Source organism: Lutra lutra, chromosome 3, assembly GCF_902655055.1.
Source record: "Lutra lutra chromosome 3, mLutLut1.2, whole genome shotgun sequence".
NCBI lineage: Eukaryota > Metazoa > Chordata > Mammalia > Carnivora > Mustelidae > Lutra > Lutra lutra.
In genome coordinates, this window is record NC_062280.1 from 141,319,106 (window position 1) to 141,328,947 (window position 9,842).

General features: G+C 51.4%; 1 pseudogene; it reads left to right on the forward strand.

Annotated features, from left to right (window-relative positions):
- The first annotated feature begins 217 nt into the window (after positions 1–217).
- LOC125095629 (uncharacterized) lies at positions 218–8,249 on the forward strand (annotated as a pseudogene).
- Positions 8,250–9,842: the final 1,593 nt, after the last annotated feature.

Genomic DNA, 9,842 nt, shown 5'->3' on the forward strand with positions numbered 1-9,842 from the left:
AGTCTCCCAGATCTCAGTAGGACCTCCAAATGTTATGCCCGAGTTTTCGCTTCTGAGAGACCACCAAGGAGCCAAGCACCGATGCAATCACAAGAGGGTTTATTCAGCAAGCTTAAGCTTGGGCCCAAGTGTACCCAACACAACGGAGTAGGGACTTGGACCCTGAGCCAGATTACAGTCAGGATTTTTAAAAGGCAGAGTAGGGGTAGACTCAGCCATGGGTGAGAACAAAAGGGGGTTATGGATGATGTAAGTCTCTAAGTGTAAGAATGGGTTGGCATGAGAACGGCCATTTCAAAGGCCAGGAAGCCATTTTACTGAGTTGAGGGAGGAGGGACTAGGGGAAGCTTGAAAAACAAGCTAGAAATACAAGTTTTGGAAAACGAGTTTTGAAAAACAAGTTTTGGAAAACAAGTTTTGGAAAACAAGTCAATCCTAAGCACCAGAATACGGGCGGCTGTGGACTAGATGCACTGGTAAAGAGTTATCTCACTAAACCACCTGGGGGTGACGCAAAGGTAAGCTGTCCGAGTGTGGCGCCAGATGTGAATGGAGCTATGGACAATTGTTGTGTGTTAAGTGCTCTGGAAATTCTATATGAGCCCTTAGCTTTGAGTACTCGGGGTCCTTGTTGAAACCCGCTGGGCCAGGCAGATACTTGGACCCCAGCTAGCTGGAAATAAACATTGCTGTGTGACTTGCATTATCAAGAGTGTTCTCTGTCTAATTGAGGGGTGGTCGACTCCATACCCTAACATTTGGAGGTTCCACTGAGATCTTAAGACCCTTCTCAGAGAGACAGACAACTCCCCGATACCGAGGTTTAACTAAAGGAACTGCGGAAGGAGGATTGGCCACCTCCAAGAAGGGAGGACTGAAACAGGTCCTCAACTAGAGAGACTGAAACAGGTCTCTGCCCGGTCCCAATTGAGAATTCTCACAGGAAGGAAGGAGCGGGTTGCTACCCTGGAGGCTCCATTACTGGAAGTCGCTGGAGACGACCCCAACAAAAGGGTGCCAGAACGACGTCCACAGTGGACGCCATTTGGACGGCCAGGTAAGGTTCCTGAGTGTTGTGTGAGTAGGACGGCGCCTGTGGATGTGGTGTAGCTGACCAGCTGGTGGGTGTTAGAAAACTCGTTTCGAATTTGTGTGTTTGCTGGCTTTGTGTCTCTTATTTTTTCCTGGCTTCTTTTTGTAATAATAATGGGACAGGCTCAGGTAACGCCTAAGACCCTGCTCCTGAACCACTTCCCTGAGATCCGCTCCAAGGCTCACAATTATGGCGTGGAAGTAAAAAAAGGTAAGTTTGATACCCTCTGCTCTGCAGAATGGCCTACTTTTAAGGTGGGCTGGCCACCCCAGGGGACCTTTTCTCTGGTCATTATTAAGAAAGTCCGAGATGTGATCAACCGGACCAGACTACAGAGCCACCCGGACCAATATCCCTATATTTTCATGTGGCAAGCTTTGGTAGAGAGTCCTCCCTCCTGGCTGAAACCATTTGTCCCCGAGAAGCCGGAGGATCCCCCTCCCTGCCCCCGGGTGCTGGCCGTCTCTTGGGCCCCCCACCACTCTACTGCGCCCGCTCTTATGGCCCAACCAAAACTCCCAGGGAACCCATCCAAGAAACCTGTCTTACAGGAAGGGTCGGACCTGTACCCCTCCCTGATAGACCTAGATTTTGAAGAAACCCCTCCTCCATACACGCCTGTGGCGCCTCTCCAACCTGAAGAGGCCGCCCCTCCCGAGCCCCCTCACTCATCCGCCTCCCCGTCAGCTGCCTCAGCCCTGGCCCAGGGACCGGTGTGGGGATTAAGGCCTCGTAGGCACCGGGAGGAGACCCCAGAAGAGGAACCATCCTCCTCCATCTCAGCCGGGGTGGCCATTCTCCCCGTACGGGCCCTGGGAGGTACTGGCCCAGATGGGGAACGATCTTACCAGTATTGGCCCTTTTCAAGCAGTGATCTGTATAAATGGAAGTCTCAAAACCCCCCTTTCTCTGAAGACCCGAGGGGCCTGACTGACCTGTTTGAGTCTATCATACATACACATAGCCCCACATGGGACGATTGCCAGCAGCTCCTTAAGACCTTGTTCACTACCGAAGAGCGCGAGCAGATCCTCACTGAGGCCAGAAAGAATGTCCCCGGCGAAAACGGACAGCCAACGACCTTGCCGAACCTAATCCATGAGCGCTTCCCCTTGAATAGACTGGATTGGGATTTTGGGAACGTGGAAGGTAAGGAGCGTCTCCCAGTTTACCGCAAAGACTCTTATGGCAGGTCTCCCGGCCCTGTTCTTAGAACGCCTCTATGATGCTTATAGGCAGTACATCCCTTTGGATCCCCTGGCAGAGGAGAATCAGTCAGCTGTAATTACGTCTTTTATAAACCAGGCTGCCCCAGATATTGGAAAGAAATTATATAAGCAGGAAGGATTGGGAGAAATGACCATTCGGGATCTGATGAAAGTGGTAGAGAGAGTTTTTAACACTCGGGAGACTCCGGAGGAAAGGGAGGATCGGATCAGGAAGGAAAATCGGGAGTTACAGGAAAGAATTAGGAAAGAGGACAGAGAGCATCTGAGTAGGGAGAACAAAAGGCAGCAAAAGGAGATGGCCAAGATCCTGCTGGCAGGGGCGCAGGGCACAGCCCGGGCGGGACCGGGTCCAGCCGGACCGACCCAACCTCGAAAACTGCGGCCCAGGCTAGATAGGGGGCAATGCACGAACTGCAAAGAATATGGACATTGGAAGAAGGAATGCCCCAAGCACCAGGGCTAGACCGGACAGGACGCTCGGGTTTTGCTGGCAGGAATGGACAGTGACTAGGGGAGACGGGACTCGGATCCCCTCCCCGAGTCTTGGGTAACTGTGTATGTGGAGGGGAAACCAGTGGGATTCATGGTGGACACAGGAGCCCAGTACTCAGTTTTAAACAAGCCTATGGAGCCCCTATCTCAGAAAACCAGCCTGGTGCAGGGGGCAACTGGGTCCAAGGCTTATCAATGGACCAGTAGGCGCCAGGTGGACTTGGGCCGCCACCAAGTGGCCCACTCCTTCCTGGTTATCCCTGAATGCCCGGCCCCCTTGTTGGGGCGTGATCTCCTAACCAAAGTCCAGGCCCGTATCCACTTTGAGCCGGACGGCATCAAAGTAATGGACTGCTAGGGACAGCCCCTTCATGTTTTGACCCTGTCCCTCATAGATGAGCATTGCCTGTTTGCCCTGCAGGACACCTCCTCCCCCATAGAGTGGCCCCATGAGATGGATTACTGGCTTAGAACGTACCCTCAGGCGTGGGCAGAGATAGCGGTATGGGTCTGGCGGCCCACCAAACACCAGTAGTGGTCAAGTGAAAGCCTCGGCCCAGCCTATCTGGGTCCACCAGTACCCCATGCCCACTGAGGTGCGAAAAGGGATTGCCCCACACATTAACCGCCTCTTAGAAGCTGGGATACTGAAACCCTGCCACTCCGCCTGGAACACCCCACTTCTCCCCGTTAAGAAACCAGGGGGAAAGGATTACAGGTCAGTCCAGGACTTGAGGGAAGTAAATAAGAGGATCGAGGACATCCACCCCACGGTCCCCAACCCTTATACCCTGCTAAGTCGCTTACCCCCTTCACATATTTGGTATACTACCCTGGACCTAAAGGATGCATTTTTTAGCATAGCTCTGGCACCCAGCAGTCAACACATTTTTGCCTTCTAATGGTATGATGACAGTACGGGAACCTCTAGACAGTTAACCTGGACTAGACTACCACAAGGCTTCAAAAACTCTCCTACTCTGTTTAATGAAGCCTTAAATCAGGATCTGGACTCGTTCAGCCGGAGTCATGACTCAGTTACACTCCAGCAATACGTAGATGACTTGCTTCTGGCAGCCCCCACTGAGGCTGAGTGCCAACAGGCCACTGGAGACCTCCTCCAGGAACTGGGACAATTGGGCTATCCGGCCGGTGCAAAGAAAGCCCAAATAGGCAGGCAGACAGTCACCTACCTGGGGTATAAATTGAAGGAAGGGACCAGATGGTTAACAGAGGCCATGAAAAAGACTATTCTCAGGCTCCCAGTCCCAACCTCAACCCGAGGAGTCCGTGAGTTTCTAGGAACAGCGGGCTACTGCCCGCTGTGGATTCTGGGGTATGCTGAGATAGGGAAGCCCCTGTATGAGGCAACCAAAGATAAGGCCCCCTGGGCCTGGGGGTCGAAATAGCAAAAGGCCTTTGACGAACTTAAGACTGCCCTCTTAAAGGCACCAGCCCTGGCGTTGCCAGACCCTCTGAAGCCCTTCACCTTCTTCGTGGATGAGAGGAGGTGGATAGCGAAAGGGGTACTGATGCAGCGCCTGGGGCCATGAAAGCGTCCCGTTGCCTACTTATCTAAGAGATTAGACCCAATAGCTTCAGGATGGCCCCCGTGCCTAAGGATCATCGCGGCAGTAGCCCTGATGGTAAAGGATGCAGACAAACTCACTTTCGGGCAGCATCTGAAGGTAGTAACTCCCCATGAGATCGAGGGGGTCCTGAAACATCCCCCTGGTAGGTGGATGACCAATGCTCGCCTGACCCATTACCAAGGACTCCTGTTAGACGCACCTCGGATCATCTTTGCTGAACCAACTGCACTGAATCCAGCCACCCTGCTGCCAACCCCGGATCTAGAAGCCCCCCTGCATGACTGTCAGAAGATCATGACAGAAATCACCCAGGTGCGCCCCTACCTCCAGGACACCACCCTCCCCAACAGTGAGTTGGTTTAGTACACTGATAGAAGCAGCTTCATCATGGATGGGGTGCGAAGGGCGGGTGCGGCGGTGGTGGACCAAGACGGGCATGTCGTTTGGAGTGCCTCGCTTCCCCCGGGGACCTCAGCCCAAAAGGCTGAACTGATTGCGCTGGCGGAGGCGTTAGAACCGGCTGAAGGGAAACGAGTGACTGTTTACATCGATAGCCCCTACGCTTTTGGCACTGTCCATGTGCATGGCGCCATCTACCGGGAGAGGGGCTTTGTTACAGCGGAGGGAAAGGAACTGCGTAATCTCCCAGAGGTGCAGAGGCTACTGGCCCGGGGCAGTTGCAGTTGTCCACGTCCCTGGACACCAGTCTGCCCGGACCTCGGAGGCTGAAGGAAACCGGCGAGCGGATGAGGCCGCCAAAAAGGCAGCAATAGCTTCACCAACTTTGGCACTCGCCCTGCCCGCACCTGAGCTCCCACGCCTGCCCTCGCGACCTGACTACACCCCAGAGGATCTGCAGTGGATCCAAAACCACCACTGCCCAGAGCCTGATCGGTATGGGTGGCATCGGGATCCAGAGGGAAGACTGATACTACCGGCAAAACTAGGACTGTTCCTGCTTTCCAACCTGCACCAAGCCGCCCATTTAGGAAAGAAAACTGCTGACAATTCTTGAGTCTGCCCGCCTCCGGTTCCCCAGACAAGCAACCCAGATCCAGGAGATCGTGGGTCAGTGTATTGGGTGCCAGGCTATGAAACCCAGTAAGAAGGGACCCCTACATACAGGTACAAGGGTACGGGGGACGGCACCAGGACGAAGCTGGGAGGTGGATTTTACTGAGGTAAAACCTGGGAGGTATGGGTATAAGTACTTGCTAGTATTGGTTGACACCTTTCAGGCTGGGTGGAAGCCTTCCCCACGAAACGAGAGACTGCCCAGGTTGTCGATAAGGTATTGCTAGAAGAAATCATACCCAGATATGGGGTCCCGAGGTTTTAGGGTCGGATAACGGCCCGGCTTTCATCAGCAAAGTCGACTGGCCCAAGCGGTGGAGACCGATTGGAAGTTACATTGTGAATATAGTCCCCAGAGCTCCAGGCAGGTAGAAAGGATGAATCGAACCTTAAAAGAGACCTTATCTAAATTGACCCTCGAGACTGGCGTGGACTGGGTGACCCGCCTACCCTATGCCATATTCCGGGTTCGAAACTCCCCTTATGTGCACGGATTAACTCCCTTCGAAATTCTATATGGGAGACCACCCCCCATTATTGTCCGTGCCTTGCCAGACAAGACTCTAATGTGACCCCAAATTATCTGGCCAGTTTGAAGGCCTTACAGGAGGTTCAGCATGAAATCTGGCCCATGGTGCACTCTTTGTATGAGACCAGGGATACACCAAATCCGGAACATGGCATTGTCCCAGGGGATTGGGTATGGGTAAGGAGACACAGGTCCCGAACCTTAGAAGAAAGATGGAAGGGTTCTTATGTGGTTGTTCTAGTTACCCCCACTGCCTTAAAGGTTGATGGCATTGGGCCTTGGGTCCATCACTCCCACGTACGCCCAGCCACCAAGCAGAGACAAGCTAGGGAGTGGACCGTGGGACAACACCTTGATAATCCCCTGAAGCTACAACTCTCCAGACCTCAGGGACGCACCGAATCTCCCATCCGGTCCGATGAGGAAGTGGCTGCTGGTCCTGACCCTGCTCAACGACTGGAAAAGGAACCAACCCTCATCAGCCTTATAAGCAGACATGGATCCTGACCAATGGAGAGACTGGTAGGACTCTCAACGAAACCACCCATGTGGCCCCACTAGGCACATGGTGGCCAGACTTAACCTTCTGCTTCAGGGATATTATCCCTGATTACGAGTCCACGGCACCCAATTTAGCTCATAGCTATGGATTCTATGCCTGCCCGGGACACTGTAAGGGCCGACAATGTTGGGGGGGGGGGTCCAATATTCCTTCTGTAAGAGTTGGGCCTGTGTCACCTCTAATGACGGGGATTGGAGGTGGGCGGTTTCATGACCAGACTCTCTAAAATTTGCTTTTGTTAATCAAGGAAAGCCTAGAGGCACAGCCGTTCCTCTCCTTAGAGGGCCTTGTTCGCCTCAAGACTCAGACAGGATCTGAGTTCGGTTCACTGACCAGGGAAGACAGGAAAGGGTTAACAATTGGATTCAAGGAAAACAGTGGGGAATAGTGTTCTACAAATACGGGGGACATGCGGGATCCACTATTTTTGTTAGATTGAAGGTTGAGGCAATACAGACGAGTAATACTCCGGTAGGTCCAAATAGGATGCTGGCTCTCCGGCTGGCCGAAAGGCTCCTCCAGCTTCCCCTGCCCCTTCCAAGAACCCAGGGGGAAAAAAAAATCACAAGCAGGACCATAAGACCCCAGACTAACTCCCCTATAATCTCTCTGGCACCTAGTACATAGACCGCTGAAGACTCCTTATGGAAACTAATGCTTACTATGTATGAGACCCTTAACGCCACCAGCCCTAATCTCACGGCCTCATGTTGGATGTGTTATGATGTGACGCCTCCGTTTTATGAAGCAATAGGGCTAAATGCCACCTATAATATATTATCAAATGAGAACCCCTCTCAATGTTCATGGGGGGACCGTAAAATCGGTCTAACCCTACAGCGAGTGAGCGGTAACGGAACCTGCCTAGGGAGAGTGCTGCAAGTTAAACGAAGTCTTTGCACTTCCATAGATAAACCCCTAGTGGGAGAGGTGGCCCAAAGTGGCTAATCCCAGAAAATAATGGATGGTGGATATGTTCAAAGACTGGCCTCACCCCGTGCCTCTCGACCTCGGTCTTTAATGCCTCTGAGGAGTTCTGTGTCCTGGTGGCTCTGATGCCCCGCATCCTCTACCACCCCGAGGAACACATGTATTCTCACTGGAGTAAAGGCACAAGTGAGAGAAGTAAAAGAGAGCCCATCACTGCACTAACTATTGCTACCTTGTTCAGCTTAGGAGTAGCTGGGGCTGGGACTGGCAGAGCCTCCCTGGTTATTCAACAAACAGGAATGACATCTCTGAGGGCAGGCATAGATGAGGATCTAGAAAGAATAGAGACCTCTGTAAGTCATTTAGAAAAATCTCTCACCTCCCTGTCCGAGGTGGTACTCCAAAATAGAAGAGGGCTTGACTTGTTGTTCCTCCAACAAGGGGGACTATGTACCGCGTTAGAAGAATGCTGCTTTTATGCCGGCCATACTGGGGTAGTAAAAGAATCCATGGCTGAGATGAGAGAAGGATTAGCCAAGAGGAAGAAGGAGAGGGAGGCACGGGAGAACTGGTTTGAGGTTTGGTTTAATAGGACCCCCTGGTTCACCACCTTGGTTTCTACCTTAGTTGGCCCATTTGTTTTGCTTGTGCTCATTCTAACTTTTGGCCCTTGCATTCTGAATAAGCTTATTAATTTTGATACTTGGACCCCAGCTAGCTGGAAATAAACCTTGCTGTGTGACTTGCATTATCGAGAGTGTTCTCTGTCTAATTGAGGGTGGTTGACTCCATACCCTAACTCTAAGGAATTTTGGAAGCGAGGTCTCCAGGACCTTGAGGGGCTAGCTATTGTCTGGGGAAAAGGTTATTCATTACCAGTAATAAAAATCTTCTCATGAGACCCTCTAGATGTGTATCAGTGGGTCATATGCTTGGGAATGATCGCTGACACTATCTTGGAGGTTTAGAGATAAAGTTTCACATTTCTCCCATCAAGTGTCCTTGTTAGTGAGATTTAGGTTTAGGAGAATTTTAACTTTATTTGCATTTCCTTCTGCCTCAGCCTCCTTCAGTTTTATGGTGGGGAGGGTGACATTAGGGCTTAAGGAACTGAGTTATTTTTCTCTTGAAATTGGGCTATGGAGAAGATAAGCTTCTTTGTTGTAAATCACTAGGACATTTGTAAACCGAGGGAGACTCCTGTCTTGCAGGATTGTGATCTCTGCAAGCTAACTATTTGTTTTTCTTTTGGGGCAGCCAGGGGTGGCTGAGGAATGTCACACATACTACCGAGGGGAGGGGAGCGGGTGGAGAGGGGGTGCAAGGTGCCAGCTTTTGCTTTGCCAAGATGGCTGTACTTATGTCAGGGCTAGACTCAAGGTGGGTACAGCCTTGTTTTTCTTGGCCTCCACAACATGGGATCTAAGATGTAAGCTTTAGCTATTTGAAAAGTGCCCTCATGTGGCCTCCTTCATCCCAAACACCGAATTCAGTGCCATTCATCCTCCCATCAGGCCTCCCTTCAGACTCCTACCTCGTAAGTCACCTGGGCAAACAGAAGCTGTTTGCTCTGCTTATGCAGGCACTGAAGGTTTTCTCCAGAAAAAGGTATGTGTGCTGTTCAGTAGCTGATAAAGTGTATCTCCCAAATCCCCTCAGCCCTTCAGGCCTTTGCAAAAAGGCAGCTCCAGCTGCCAGCTGACAGCCTGAAGTGAGTTCCAGAATCTTCAGGTTTGGCATCATGATTTGAGGGCTCAAGGCTCTTTTGCCTTTGAAATCTCTTCCTCCTTAAAAAAAAAAAAGATTAAACATTTTATCTTGTGACTGCACCAGTATAAAGATCAATATTAATGAGGGCTGGATTCATTGCCATGTGTTCATTAACACGTGCGGTTTTTTTCTTCTTATCTGAAGAGAAATTAAAATATTATCATGGGGGGCGCCTGGGTGGCTCAGTGGGTTAAGCCGCTGCCTTCGGCTCAGGTCATGATCTCAGAGTCCTGGGATCGAGCCCCGCATCGGGCTCTCTGCTCAGCAGGGAGCCTGCTTCCTCCTCTCTCTCTGCCTGCCTCTCTGCCTGCTTGTGATCTCTCTGTCAAATAAATAAAAAAATAAAATCTTAAAAAAAAAAATTATCATGGGCCCCTAAAAGTCTCACAGGCTTTGGGCCCTGGGCCAGCTGCGCCTAACCTGGAAAGATCCGGGCCCTCGAGAACCTGAGGCGACAAGAGGTGGGAGAGCCTACCAAAGCGTCCTGCCACCCTCTGCAGGTTCTGAAAGAAAAGTGTCAAAAGCAAAGAAATGGTAAAACCCAGATGGCACAAAGTAATGGCCACATACT